Raw genomic sequence first — 15,997 nt, 5'->3', positions numbered from 1 at the left:
CTGGTTTGCAAGTCTAATGATTCAGATTCCCACTCTATAACTTTGAATTGTACCAGCTAAGGGTCTTACCAAATAAATACGCTTTTAATGAGTCCCAAACCATGACTCTACTGATTTCTGTTGCATTATTAATTTCAAGAAATAATTGTAGTTTTGACAACATCCAAGGTCTGAATTCTTTAATTTTCGTGATATATGAAGGAATTCTAGTTGAGATGATTAAAGGTTTAAACTCTATTTGGAGCTTCATTATCAGAGGGTCATGATCTGAGAAGGGCATGGAACTATTGAGAAGTTGAGGATTTTTGTTTGTAAATCTTGAACTATGAATTATTTGTCTGTTCTGGTTTGTGTTCCAAATCTATGGTCTTTATGGGGAAATAATAAGGATTTATCATCTTTTACTTTAAAAGTGTCAATTCAATGAAATGAATCAATACATTTTTTAAGGATTTTGAAATAGTTGCTATGCAGAAAGACTTCTTGGTGGTTTCAGAAGCTTCTAAGGTACAATTAAAAGTCTCCTCCCAGTATAAGCTTTCCTTTATAATTGTTGGAAATAAAATCTAGGTGTTTTTTAACCATTCCTGCTCAAATTCCTGGGAACCAATATAGATTAGCTACGGTCCATATTCTGTTATTAAAGTTAATTATAACAAATGCTAGTAGACCTTCTTGTGCCTTATTTAGATTTAAATATTTTAGTAAGTTTGATCTTTTATTTGCATTATTTAAGCCATTAGTATGTAATGATAAAAATGTTAAATCCATTTCAAGTTATTCTTGGAAGAAAATGTTTGCTTCTTCTTTTTTTTTTTTTTTGATTATAGTAGTTATACCATATTCTCTGATAACATTGGATGTTATTTTTATGTGTGTAAACTTGGGAGTGTAATTTAATGTTCTTTCTTCTTTAAATAAAAGTAGGGTAAAATTCTGGTCAGGCTTTAAAAAAGTACTTGTATAAAATATTAATTCTAAAGTATCAAATACAAGTAAATATAAATTTCCATTTAAACATGGAATGAAAGTCATTCCTAATCCAATAGATAAAGATAGATCTATTGGATTGTCACTCATCTTTAACCAACAATATCAACTGAGCTCCATAAGTTAAATTAATATATGGAGAATTTTCTTAAAAGAGATATGAAATTCTATATTATTCTATTATTGTTCTATCATATTTTATATATCAGGATTGAATGTTAGTAGTGTAAACAATTATTATGTTGACTTAGAAAATATCCAATATTTAGTTACCCTTAAGAGATCCCAAAACATGTCAGATATGAAATTTTGGATAAATTAAATGCAACAGAGGAGCATACACTAAATAAGCCAACAACAAATAGATTATTATTAAAATAATTTGACTAAAAGGACTCTACAGGAGACAATGAGTGATTACCAATGAAATATGAATTTATTTTAGGTGTACTGTCTTTCTTTACTTTCCCACTCTTCAGCTCACCAACTTCAACTTACACTTATGAAAAGACACGGCTTATCAGTGGTATCCTGACTCAGAGAAGAGGCTCCCTACATTCTAGTGTGCAGTGCTTTTACATATTTATAGATTTACAAAGCAGAGTCTAAGAATGAACTATGATCACCCTGACAATTCCCATCCTGCATAGGGTACCTCCTGCTTGCAGAATGGCTAATCACATCAGGTCTAGAATGAATGTGAAGGGACCAATATGGTAATCAGGACTTACCTTAGGTAAGTATTAATCAAATAGTATTTAGAGCATCTCAGAGAGTTCTCAAGGCAGTTAGAATACTCTTAAGCCTCTCCTCCCTTGACCATAAACAGAGATTTCCCTTCCCTTTCGTTCCCTTGTTTTAAAGCAGTATTAATAAAAGAAATTCAGCAAACATAGGTAAACAGAAATAACATTCAGTAGTCTGTCTTGTACATGACTCGCAATCCATTAAACAAGTCAGTGACTAACATCACTTTAGTAAACATTATAAAGACAAATTAGAAATAATTTCCAAGCTCTCTAAATTTTCTGATAAAGCTAAAAGTTAACAATAAGCTATTTTAACTAAAAGTATAAAGCATTTCAATTTTCCCTTGCATGTATACATTTCTACTTATACTGTAGTGTCAATAGCTGTCTTTGAAATCTGTACAATACTTCACTTCTTCAAATCATTCCTTTTTCAGTTCAGGTTTTGTTTTGTCAAAACGGCAACAATATTTCAAGGGCACAATTAATATTTAGACTGATGTTTCAAATAAATAACTTGTCAGTTACCGATTGAGTTAGTTTAGAATGTATGGATAGTGCAAATATAGCATGTTGCAAAAATAATATGTATTTTTTCGTGTGCTCTAGAGACTGTCATATGCAAGTGACATATATAATGTAGCATATATAGAGAAGATAGCTTATGGATTCAGGTTGTTAAAGTAAATTATGCTTATTAATCAGGCAGTTTCATTTAAATTCACAAGTAATTTGGTAACATTTCAGTTGAGTTTCCAGGAATGTGTAGTCCAATGTGAGTAAATGAGTCCACTTTTCCTCATAAACATATGTCACAATTCATTAAACTAAGCAGAGGCTAACATTTGTCTAATAATCATTATAAAGACAAAGAATAGTAATTTCCTAGCTCTTCAAACTTTCTAGTATCGCAAAATGTTGACAGTAAGCTATTTTAACTGGAAGACTAAAACATTTCAATACTTCCTTGTGAATATACATTTTTACTTTTACTGTAGTGTCAAGAACTGTCTTTGAAATCCATGCATTACTTCTTTCAAGTCTTCCATTTTACAGTTCAGATTATATTTTGTCAAAATGTCAATAGCATTTAAAGGGCACATTTAATATTTAAACTGATATTTTAAATGAATAGCTATCAGTTACCAAGTGAGTTTGTACAGAGTATGAGGTAACTGCAAAGATAACATGTTGCAAAAAGTAATATGTATCTTTTCATGTGCACTAGAGACTGACAATTTCAAGTAACATATAAAATGTAACTTTTACAGGGCAGGCAGCTTGTGAAATCAGCATGTTAAAGTGAGTAATATTTTTAATCAAGCAGCTACAGTGCACATGTAGTTTGGGAACATTTCAGTTGTGTTTCCAGGAATATGTAATCCTGTGAGGATAAATCATAAAATATTTACAAATAATCCTATTATGTATTTATTTTACCTTGCTTAGGCTGTTTTTCATTTTAATAACTAAACAACATTACTTTTTCCTTATTATTTGTTATCTGTAAGACTAAATGCACTTCGCAGATTCACAGTGTCCTTAGAAACTGCAGCAATTGTTTACTGTTGCTATGGCAACGCAAACAGAATTTGAAGAAAGCTTCACTTCTCTTAACCAACAGTACATTTTCCCTCCTTTTTTTTTATGTATTTGTTAATACTAAAAAGAAATAATTCAAAGGACATATGTACATGAATGGAACATTTCAGAGTTAATCACGAACATGTCCCCAATCTCAATAAGCATACCAGTGACCATCATTAATCTAATAAATATTGTAACAACGATTAATTAAGTTCACTATTCCAATTAATCTACCTTAAAACTAGATTTTTAGACTATTATTTATCTATGTATAGATAGTGAGTGATTAAATATATACAGACTATATTAGTATAGTAAATAGGAGAGAATTTAGAAAGGGAAACAAGATGCAGTTAAAATAAATAATGAGAAACGAGAGAAGAGAGAAAGAAAAGATAAAATTAAGAGAAAATATACATATACTATGTATATTGATTTACAGTATAAATATTTTATGTGCTATATAACCCTCTTTCTGTGAAAGAAAAGTACCCTGTTTTACATACCTGAGGTAATGTGAAAACTCTCATGTTTTCAAAAAATATAGATAAAGATTCCAGTAGTTAGTTACCTTTGTTTTAAAATTCCAAGCAATAAAATTGGTCCTTTAAAGTAATGTTAAAACAATTCATATCATAGTAGATGCTTTGAGAGATTTGGCTGTAACAGTATCAGTCTTTTGCTTCTTCTTTTTGACATCTGTCCAGACATTTGTTTCTTTTGTTCTATTGAGAGAAGGTGACATCCAATCCATATCTTCTGGTAAAGTAATCACATTATTAGTTTTAATAAATGAAGAGGCTTTCTCTAAGTCAATAAAAGTCTTCATCTCATTGGCATACAGTTTTCTTATCTTAGCTGGATATACAAGTTGTGCCTTGATGTTATTGTGTTTCAGAAACTTTATCATTGGCCACACTTTTTGCTTTGTTCCATTATTCTAGATGAATAGTCGTTATCAAATCTTATCAGGCTCTGTTCATATTTTAGAGGTGCCTTCCTCCAAGCAGATCTTAAAATCCTTGTCCAAGTATGAAAGAAATTTGATAATTATTGACCTAGGAGGAGAGTTTGAGTTAGTGGCAGGTTTCCCAAGAGCTCTGTGGTCCTTCTTTTAAATTTAAAAAGTCAGGGATCCAGCTTGATAAAAATGAAATAATATCCTCACCTTCTGTGTTTTCAGGTAATCTGAAAATCCTGATGTTATTTCTCCTCTCCCTATTTTCCAAGTCATCTACTTTATTAACCAACCAAATGTTTTGTTTAAGAAGCAGTTCTTTCTGTATTTCCTCTTCCTTAAGTCTGCTTTCTAAGTCATTTAGAGAAACCTCTATTCCTGTTATCCTTGTCTGGTGTTGTAGCATTTCCTTGAGGGTGTCAGCCTCTTTTTGACTGCTTGTTTTAAGATTTTCCAGGTTCTCTTTAAAATCATCCATCTTCAAAGACAACTCCCGCAGGGTAGATGCCATATGTTGTAGTTCCTTCTTTAAGGCAGCATCCTGGTGAGAGTTCTCCGAGTTGCTCATTTTAACAAGTGAATACATCTCCAAGCTTTTTGACAAGAAATTATTTGTAAAACTTCACCAAAGTTTCTAATTATGTAAATTAGTCCTTTATCCATAAGATTTTATACTTTGAAGAAAAAAAAAAATTTCCTGTCTTATTTAACTAGTTATATGGAGCTCTAAAATACTGCTGCTTTCAGTTAGCCATTCAGGCTCCTCCCCTCCCATTTTTTTGTGTTTGAGGACCAGTTACCAAATGCAACAATACACATCTACAATTTATTTTCAATACATCATGCACGTATAAGAGATGATCAGCCAAACCGTGAGGTACTTAGAACATATCTCTCAACTGCCCAGATTTTTGTCTCATAATTTTGGTCTGTTTCTCATGCAATTTGTGGATTTCTGGCAAATCACTGAGGACTGAAGTCACCATGTCACTAAATAATGATATACATTTGAGTTACAAACTTCATATCCTTCAGAAAATGCATGTTTACACAAATCCTGTTATTCTAGCAATCTTCTAAGTTTATAAAGGCAGTATTTAAAATCTGTCCCAATTTTGGGGTGTTTGTCTCCCCATTGTTTTGGGTTTTGTGCAAATTTCTTGAGTTAAGAGGTTGATTGTATACTTAAAACATTGCAAAGAATCTAGGCTTATTACCTTTAGGTCAGTGAAGTACTGGTTAGATTGGACTTGTGTCAACCCTTATTGGGTGCCAAACATGAATGCTTTTGTTTTGTACAGTTAAATTAAAGGCCAAGCTTAGAGAATTAGTAGAATATATCAGCCAGTCCACCAGGTAAAGAGAAAGTAATTGTAGATGATTTCTCATAACGACAGATGGCTAGATCATCAGTGAATAGCAGCATATACGTATTTATGTGTGTGTGTATGTGTGTGTGTGTGTGTGTGTATATGTATATATATATATATATATATATATATATATATATATATATATATATATATATATGTGTGTGTGTGTGTGTGTGTGTATATATATATATATATATATATATATATATATATATATATATATATATATATATATGTGTGTGTATAAAACACAGTAAAAAGGAGTACAAAAGTAATAAAATGGTGAACAAAAGAAATAAACACATAAAAGAGTAATGAGGATAATACTGGTAGCACTGGGCGGTGCTCCAATTCTGAAAGAACATGTCTGATAATCAGAGCCCACTATTTGGACTTGGAATGCTCTGCTGCTAAGTTGGCTCTACAGCTATTTTACAGATGAATTTGCCAATTGATTGTGCTATAGCTGCTAAAAGAGTCTAATGCTTAAAGGAATGCAGAATGCCTTGATAACTCAATGAATAATACAGCTTTATGCTAATCTTAATCCCTCTGTCCTGAATATATGGTTTGTAACAGAACGTACATCTGTAGCAGTAGAGTCCAACATCTGGACTAATTGAAACGTTAGGATCTGAGTCTAATTACCAAGCCTGTTTGGTGGGACTGAAGAGCTCTTTCTGCATGAGCTGGTTTAGCAAAGTTAAGCTACTGATGCTGTAATGCAGGAGTCAGTGATGACACACTGGGATGCATGACACGTAGTTATTAATTGATGCTCCTTTCCTACCTCTCAAGTCAACAGCCAATGAGCAGCATAAGCCCAATCCCTCAAAACCTGAGGAAGTGCTATATGAAGAGAAACATTTCAGGTACAGGCTTTGACTAAGCTCCTGCCTGTTTATTCATTACTGTCTCTTATATCTCTAACAATGACTAGAGAACTGAGAAAAGGATGCTTCTAGTGTTCCATGTACTGACAGACCACCATATCTACCAATGTCTGGCACTGATGAAGGACTCAAGCTTTTCTTATCTCATCTTGCTAGTCATGGGTTTCAAATGATGGCACTTTTAACAGTGTGTAACATTGCAAAGCTTTCCCACCTTTCCCATGTAGTACAAGAAATACCATTATGGGTCCTTATTTGGGCTTGTTGAATACAGTAACATTTAGAAGTTTGTTAACACCCAGGCAGTGAAAGTTTGAAGTCTCCAGTAATGTGCATTAGGACAGAAATCTGAGCTATGATAACTGCAGAAAAGAAATGGGAAAGGCATTGGATAGGCATGTCTTTCCAGCATGGCACATGTGGTTATGACAGAAGTACACAAAAGTCACAGGCACCTAGGTATAGGGGAGCTTGACAAATGATGGGAGGGCTTTTATTCTTATGTTGCAACATGCCTTTAGGGCAATATATTAATGTATTAACACAACACTATGCATTCCTGTTCTTGGAAGCTGCAGTTAAAGCATCACTGGTACTGCAAAGTCCAGAAGGGATTTCTCATGAATGGCAGGGCTCCTTATAGTACTGTATGGGACCTATACTGGACAATATCAGCCATACTATATATTCTTTCAAGGTAAAAAGGGACAATTAAAATATCAATAGCAAATGCAAATTCTTTGAACGTATTTTGATATACAAACATCATCAGGTTATGTCACAGATGCTAATCCCCATGATTCACTTAATCAAAATACTTTTGAGTTACATTTTGTCCATTTTTCAACTTTAAACAAGTCATTGCTTGAAAAACCATGAGGCTACACTGAAATTAACATTTCTGCTGAGTATCAAGCGTGTTGTTCTTGTCACACCCCTTACATACACGTTAACTGCATAGTCCAACATGTCTTACTGACTGCACGAACTGACTATAGCCTCTTAATATACACAAAACAGGGAACGGGCTCCATAGAAATTAACTCCTACTGACTTATAGGACGTACCATAATAAGAAGTTGTCAGTCTATTGAACATTTCATATTCTGTTCAAGTTCATTCTATAAGATGTCTAAAATAAGAAGTTCTGGTATAATTTATGGGGGGCATTTATACCAAATGTCAGGTTTTCAAAGCTTATAGAAGGGTGTTAGGGTTAGAACTTGGGAATCACACTACTAAAGATGATCACTCCTACCTTCAGTCATAATACTTTTGCACAGACTTCTATTTTCCTGTACAGAGTTTAGTACGTTTTCTTAATCTGAATAACTACTTCTCCAAATTTCTTCAATATTTCTCACTTCCATCTAAGTTTAGTAACATGACATATGATAAGCAATTGTATTATTAGATATTTGTGCTAGAGGTGTACATCACTTTTACGCAAGATTCTTACTTCTGATACATTCTCCAAGGCTTTCGCTTAAGAGCTCTGCAGCATTATTAGTGATATTACTTTCGCTTTTTAAGACACTGCATTTAATACAAGGTTTGCCTTAACAATTATATATTCTTGCTTCAGACTCAGTTCTACTGAAGCTCTGTGTTGACCCACGTTTCCTGGCTGGCCTTCCTGAAGAAAACTATGTAAGCAGCAGCTATATATTTTATTCAGCAAGAAAAGCCTGCTCCCAATACGGCACCAATGACTGATGAGTTACCTTTCTGGGAATACAGAATATGTCTCCGGTGTATGGCAAATGACAGAAGCAGTAACTCTGCCTATCAGGCTGCAGGGATTACCCTGAACTAAGCACAAATCTTGATGTGAAATGCTGTGCTTCGAAATATATGAAAGCCATTATTGAAGCCTAGGAGGCCTTGTTCATTGTACAGGGGCGATAGAAAATGTTGATTTTTTTAAGCCATGGCACAAATTAATTTAACAATAAAGGATCACCAGTTAGAGACAGCGTTATACAACACACATGGATACAATGTATCATCTTAATAATGCTAGCACATAATCAGAAACTAAATGTTTTAAATTAAAGGCATCATGGATGATTTCAGCAGGCAGATTTTTTATCTTTGATTTCAAAACAATGGGGATAGATTGCATGTTTTAAAAGAAATATACACAAGAATGCAGACATTTATCTTTCCAAAGATGCATCCAGCCCACAATGTGACTGCCTAAAGTCTGAATACATTGCTTTTTATCTTGGACTTGTAAATTGCATTCACAGTTTCCATGCTGTGCAAATAGCTCATTTACTCTGAACTGAAGTTCTGAAAATTGCATTGAGGTCCCTTACTGTGAAGCATCCCACTCTTTGTAACATTTGCCTAACAAAAGCACAGAGAGATGCTTTCAAAGATAAAGCCATATGTTCCCTCTTATGAGCTTCATTTATTTTTGAGTAGTTATTTGGGATGCACCTTCAATATAAAGCTTAAACCTTACAGTAAAAATAGCAGTTACTTCTGCAAGACTGGCTTCTATTCTACACCAGTTAATCACAGAATTCTATTGACAGAATTCAGCTGCTTATACAGGAAGTTAGATGCTTCGTGGCAAAATGTCACACCCAAAATATCACAAAAAGTGACAAATTATACTGAAAAAGTCACCTTTACTTTTGTACAATAGAAAAAAGTCATTTATCTTTAAAAATAATAAAGACAGACCTTTTGGATTCTATTAATGTTTATTTATATCATATTATAAACACTGGTATTTCAATAATGAAAAAAATGACTACCGCAGTCCTGAGTGTAAATCAATATTAAACATAACCCAGCACAGGCTGCCATCTTACATAAAGCACAGACTGTAAAATAGACACAAAAGACAGATGATACTCTCTGAGGTCCCCAGAAGCTATAATATCTATCCTTGGCGGTTCGCTTGACATTTACTTGCCCTGTTTCTCAGTTCTTTTTTTCTTCCTAACAGCTATGCTTTAACTCTCTGGGGCCTGCCGTCCGGGTGAACAGATAACAAACCTGTCAAGAAGGGTTTAGCTTGGGAATAAATCCTGCATTCGTCGGGAAATGATGTGTACAATGGGAAAATGCGAGGGATGACATGAGCCTTCCCCTCAGAGACCCAGGCCAAAAGACGCCTAAAATGTTACAGACTGTGCTAAATGGACATAGGGAAGGCTGATTAGATCCTATCTTGGCCGTTTCAAGTGACTGCCTTTTCATTTCTTCTTTTTCTTCTTCTTCAGGTAGCCAAACGAGGGAAGATGACAAAGGCCTTTTTTAATGTCTGCAGAGGTTTGATCCATAGGGCCTTCAAATCACAATAACTTTTATAGAAAATGTAAATGCTTTTCATATTACTAGAAAATATCATGTATAGCTGACAGAGTACAGAAGTTGCAATCTGAATGTGCAAAAATCATAAATGTTGGCTTGCCTAAGGGGCTTATTACAGGCATATTCTTTTATATTGATTTATATGAAGCTCATCATTTAATAACCGTGTATTATAAACATTTATTATATTTTCAGATAGTTTTATTTCACAGTCCTACTTTCTAGGCAACATTTTCAGCATCAGCTAATGCAAAAGAATGTCATGTCAGATCTGGGAAAGAAGGAAAACTGAATTACCCTCCCTGAAGGAGAGCTTATTCAGTCACCATCTCCCATAATTTCTGTTATTTTCAAAGAGTATTTTATATTTATATGCATATTTTTGTTGTATTCTGAATGCAAAATTACTTAAATCTTTATGAGACATGCTTCTTTTACATACTAGAGACATACTTAGTTAAGCAATTCTGACATAAGTTGCCAGGGCATCCGCCATATGCTAGAAGAGCAATTGTCTTAACCTACTCCTTAGGCCCGGCAGAAGGAAAGAAGAAGAAAACCTTTCTGTGAGGTTACTACTGTTATTAATAGCTGGAGAGCAGACATGCCATAAATTTGAATACAGCAGGACGCAGCAGGAACTAAATTCTTTCCCATTGTTTTGCTCATTGCAAAGGCTCTATTCAAAAAGCACAGCACATTAAAGTAATACAGAGTACTGAATGTAATGTTAATACATACCTTAATAAATGGCTTCTACCCCACAGTTATAGCACTTTAGGAAAAAACAAGGGGTGTATCACCACAGATAAATGATAACTAGCAACTTTACAGTCCTGTCTTTGAGTTGTCAGTGGATTTTTTATTAACGTTTCTATTTATCGTTTATCTGTGATGATACACCCCTTGTTTTTTCCTAATCTTCCTGTAATTCTGGGAGCATACGTCAGTGCTGTTTACCTGAATTTCTTCTGAATTACAGTTACAGCACTAGCATAGAAATTCTTTTATTGAACAAATCTACTCCAACATGGAGTAAGGTAAATATGCTGGAACCATCATCCTCTTCTTACAAAAGTCTTTAGCACAGTCGAGCTTTCCCCCCATACTTCTAAAACTTGCTGCGAGAGGACAATCACAATGTCTTCCAGTGGTTTGGGAACTATCCGTTCATCCAGTTGTACCTTCTCTCTTTCACCGGACTTAACAATATAAATATCACAGAGTCATCAAATAAGGGTGTTTCCAGAAGGTTCTGTTTGGCTCCCACTTCTATTTTCTCTCTTGCTAAATAATCTAAGTCAGGTTCTTCCTTACAGTAACTACTTGCTATGCTCTGACAACATTATTCTCCTTAAAGGCAACAGGTTTACCTTCTGCCTATAAAACAAAACTCAGATTGTTTTATTTATACCTGGAACTGGCTTCACAAAATAGCCTGCTTGTCAATACCCTCAAAATTTCCTTACGGGTGCTTGGTACACACCAAAAACTTTAGCAGGTTTAGAATCTTACCATAAAAGATCCCACTGGACACTCTCTCCATTTAGTCACTTGAGAAAGATACTTAGGTCATTTTTGTGAGCAGCTATGTTCCTTTCATAAACAGGTTGATTCCCAAATTTGTAAGTGTCTAGATCAACTGCGACTTTCCCACAGGATCTCTCCTCTTCTAACCATTGGTACCGGATGGGCCATCACCATCAATGGACTTCTTCTGCAACTTGAACATTGTTTGCCCATTGTATCCCTGGGTTCGTCCAACAATGTCACGCAGCTCCAAAAGATTTAAAATCAAATTCTTAGAGTCATACATCTTTCCAGTAAATTTGAGCACCACTGTTTCAGTTAGTCAGGGGAACTGGTTATAAGTTTTTGACAGAGTCACACTCCTGCTTAATGCAATGACTTGCAAACTTCTGAACTAAACATACCGTCCTCCTCTGCTTAACAAACACAGTAAAATTGCCATTTATTTCCTGTGTAATGCTAACTTACTCCAGATCTCCAGACCTCCTATCACACTTGCCATCTGTGAGCTGCAGCTGGCATAACAGCTAAGATATTCACCTCCCATGCACAAGTTACAAAGTCTGATCCTGAACTACTGCAGGGAGTTTCCACATGCTCTCTGTGTCTCTCTGCAGTTCCTCCCTCCTCTTAAAAACATGTAAGGTGATTCCACCTCAAAGTCCACTTAAACCAGATTTGTTGGCAGCAGCACAGACTCTAGATGATGCTTCTCAGGGGCAGAGCTGTACACACCAACCTCTTTGGGAATCAGCAGTGCAGCACAGTATCCTCTAACTAGGAGAAGATGGATCACAGACAGTGAGCCATCTCGGGACTAGCTACTTCACAGTGTAAAAATTGGCTCCGGGTAATTTGGTAATGTTGACTAATGTCTCCAAAAATGGGAATAGGTTGCCAAAAATGTACATGGGCAGAGGACTTGGCCTGCTCTGACATATGCCAGGGACCCATGCTAACAGTAGGAGGCATCTGTGTGCCATTACTGGGCAATTTGTGTCCACAATAAAGCCCAGCAGCCCTTAGTTAACATGCTACCTGCTGGCCTGTGTCCAGATACCTACATTTCATTATCTGGGATAGCTCTGCTGTGTGAAAGCTGGACATACAACCAATCAACCTGCTAAGTATGAACTAATTGCTACAATCAATATAGCTTTGCTGACAGGATGCACCTTGGAAGTGGAAGACATGATAGCAAGGAGACTGCTGGACAGTCTCTGTATCCATGAGAAAATAGAAAGGCAGTTCAGTAAAGCCAGTTGGTTTTGGATCTGGACACTACTTTTCAGGGAAAGGACAGACTAGAAATTGTGCAGGAATTCTGGGGAGGGAGAGGCTTCGGATGACAATAGGGCATTATTTATAATCTCAGTCTATGCTCCACAGCAAGGTTGTGATAGCGAAGAAAAGAGTGCATTCACACAGCAGTTGCAAGACCTACTAAATAATGTAGGACAACATGAATTGATGTTGATAATGGTGGACCTAAAAGCACATAACAGGACAGACAGGGAACAGGACTTGAGGACTTCCTGAGTTGACATGCATAGGCCATTCTAGACTTCTGTCTGGCAAATAGTTTAATGGTGGTTACACAAAAACATACAACCAGCATGCGACTCATGTAGACTTTCTACTAATAAGGAAAGGACACTGGGGTAGAATCAGCTATTGCAAAGTCATCTCCAGTAAAAGAGTCATTCTACAGCTTAAAATACTAGTTGTCACAATAAGTTGCAAGCAGTAGTCAGTGTTATCGTTAGAAGGCTCTAAGGTCAACAGAGACTAGGCTGAAGACCTGGAAGTTGACTGGAGAGAAAGGACAAGAGTTCAAGGAAATACTAAGGGTTCTAGCACTTCAGGAAGAAGAGGAAATATGTGGAGTTGAAGAACAATGGCAGTGCCTCTAAACAGCATGTGTTAGGAGTATAGAATAGTTACTTGGCTGAGCCAGGTATGGAAGTAAGGTACATAAGGAAAGCTGGTGGTGGAATGTAGTAGTCCTGGAAGTCATCAAAAGAAAGATGGTATGCAGGAAAAAGTGGGAGGTAGAAAAGACATACCACAATAAGAAGGAATACTGGCTGGATAAAAAAGAGGCTACAAGAGAAATTGCAATAGCAAAGAAAAATGCATCAGAGGCACTCTAGCAGATTCTGCAAATTACTCCACAGATACCGCAAATAAACTTTATCAGGTTCAAGGCAAAGCAGAAAGATAAAGAAGATAAATACCAGACATCCTACAAAAAGGATGCTGACAACAAGCTGCTCACCAGTCCACAGGGCACTAAAGGCAGATATATGGAGTACTTCCAGAAGCTTCTGAATGAAAAAAAAAAAAAAAAACACAGAAGCTGTACTGCCCCAGACACAACCTACAATGAAAGAAGATGAGAAACCCACCCTAAAAGAAGTAAGAACAGCATTAAGGAAAGTGAAGGCAGGGAAAGCAGCAGGCTCAGATGAGGTCACAGCAGACAGGATTAAGATGTTGAGTTGGGTTAGGATACAAATATCTCCTGAGGATACTTATAACAGACTGGAGAGATGGGCACATCCCTGATGAATGGAGAATAAGCATACTAGTGTCAGTGTAGAACAACAAAGGGGAAATTGACAACTGTGGGCAGTACAGAGGTGTCAAACTTCCATCCCACTGCATGGAAGTTTTGGAGAAGGTGACTGATAAATGCACAGAGTAGTAGATGAGAGATGAGCAGTTTGGATTCAGATTTTCATGTATAGCAACCAACTCAATGTTTGTAGTGAGCCAGATAGTTTTGAAGAAGCCAGACAAAGTCCAACTGGGAATTCCTACATTTGGAAAAAGTATGCGGCAAGGTCCAAAGAAAGCTGATTTGCTCTCAGTCCTGTGGTAGTTTGATGCTAAATAAATATTGTTAGAATTTGTGCAGACTATGTACAGGGATGCAATGAAGCAATTATGAAGAGTGTTGAGACTTACAGAGGGGTTCCCAGTGGGAGAGGGTGAGCAACAGCGTTTAGCTCTGGGCCCTTTGCTGTTCATACTGGTAATAAACTACATCAGCAAGGAGACAGAGCAACGCAGACTACGTGGTATTACAGGCAGACTCTAGGCAATAACTTCAGAAAATGATAGGGGAATAGAATACAAACATGAAAGCACAGGGAATGAAACTGGTACAGATAAGGCAGGTGTAATACCATTAAATAAAGGAAACCAGAAGAAGCCAAAAACTGAAATGGAATGTAAAATAGAGAAATAGGTTATTAGCTACAAATATCTGGTAGAGGTTGTTGAGGAAAGGGGAAGTCTGAATGAGGAATTCAAAGCTGCCGCCAACTGGCATAGAGTGTCAAAGGTAGTGTGAGGCAGAAGAATGCCAAAGAAGCTGAAAAGTAAGATGTCCAAAACAGTGGTACAACCAATAGCACTGTACTGAACTGAAACTTGGGCCCCTTATCACAAATGCGCAGAAGCATAGCAAAGGTGGGATGAAGGCGTTAGGGGGCATTAAACAATAGTGGTGATCTGTCAGTGGTGTAGTACCGGCATTCATTTCCATACTGACATTTCTGAATGCTGGTGCAGAAATGAATTCTAATACTGCTTCTGCAGTCAGGACTGAAGCACTTGCTTCACTGTTTATTATGTGGTCTGAGTTGTGAATATAGCAAGCAGTTTGTAGTAGTTTTTAAAAGAAAACTTTTTTTCACTCCACACTTAGATGTCAGAACACAAAAGACCTGGCACTGCTCATTGGGAACAGTGCCAGACTGGAGAATGGATTTTTTTTTCTCCACAACTTAGATCTGAGGGTTGACAGACTGGGGTGCTGAGTTGGATCCAGCACAGGTGGCATTATGCAGTCACTGAGGGCTTGTTGGCTGGGAGGGTCCCACTGGCCATGGGCTGCAACAACATTTACTTTTTAATTAAAAATGTAAAAAAATTACATGCCTTCTTTACGGGTGTGTGTATGTGTGTGTGTGTGTGTGTGTGTGTGTGTGTGTGTGTGTGTGTGTGTGTGTGTGTAAAATGCCCTAGTTAGAGATGGCAGGCTAGTTAATTTGCTGAGGCTCAAACCATGTATATTGGTTTCAGGACACAAGAATCTGAAACCCCTACACCAACTACCAGACTACACAAATGTTTGACTTTAGGTGCATTTTCAAGGAATTGTGAGTTTCTGCATTTTCAAGTGCATTTTCAAGGAATTGTAAACTTCAAGTCAAGAAAAGTTTACTGCTGCTCATTCTAAGTCTGTTTTCAGTATGCAACTGTTTTGTTTAGCAAATGGTCACAACAGTTTGTGCTATTCAATTTGAAAACAGTGTTAGTAGCCCAACAAGTAGCATACTTGCTTTTGATGCAGACGACTCTGGATTCTACTCCCACATCATGTAAATGGATTGCTGATCGTGTGTGTACTTTAAGGCGGGGTGCAGTGCTGAAGTCCCGAGTGTGCCCTCCTTTGGATGAAACGCCTAGTAACTATGAACCTGTTTGTCAGTTTGCAATCCATTCCCAAATGCAATATTACCAGCTTACCACTTTTTTAATGTAGCTTGCAATTTATTGTTCAAGATCAGAAGGCAG

General features: G+C 36.4%; 1 protein-coding gene across 1 annotated transcript in view; it reads right to left on the bottom strand.

Moving 5' to 3' along the window:
- The window catches only part of AUTS2 (activator of transcription and developmental regulator AUTS2), a 3,698,117-nt gene that overhangs the window by 2,331,810 nt on the left and 1,350,310 nt on the right, over nt 1-15,997 (bottom strand). The gene's annotated exons all lie outside the window — the stretch shown is intronic.

Source organism: Protopterus annectens, chromosome 13.part0 (assembly GCF_019279795.1).
Source record: "Protopterus annectens isolate FY-2018-M chromosome 13.part0, PAN1.0, whole genome shotgun sequence".
In the NCBI taxonomy this organism is placed as follows: Eukaryota; Metazoa; Chordata; order Ceratodontiformes; family Protopteridae; genus Protopterus; species Protopterus annectens.
The sequence above is the reverse complement of the archived record's forward strand: the minus strand, read 5'-3'. Positions and strand labels throughout refer to the sequence as shown.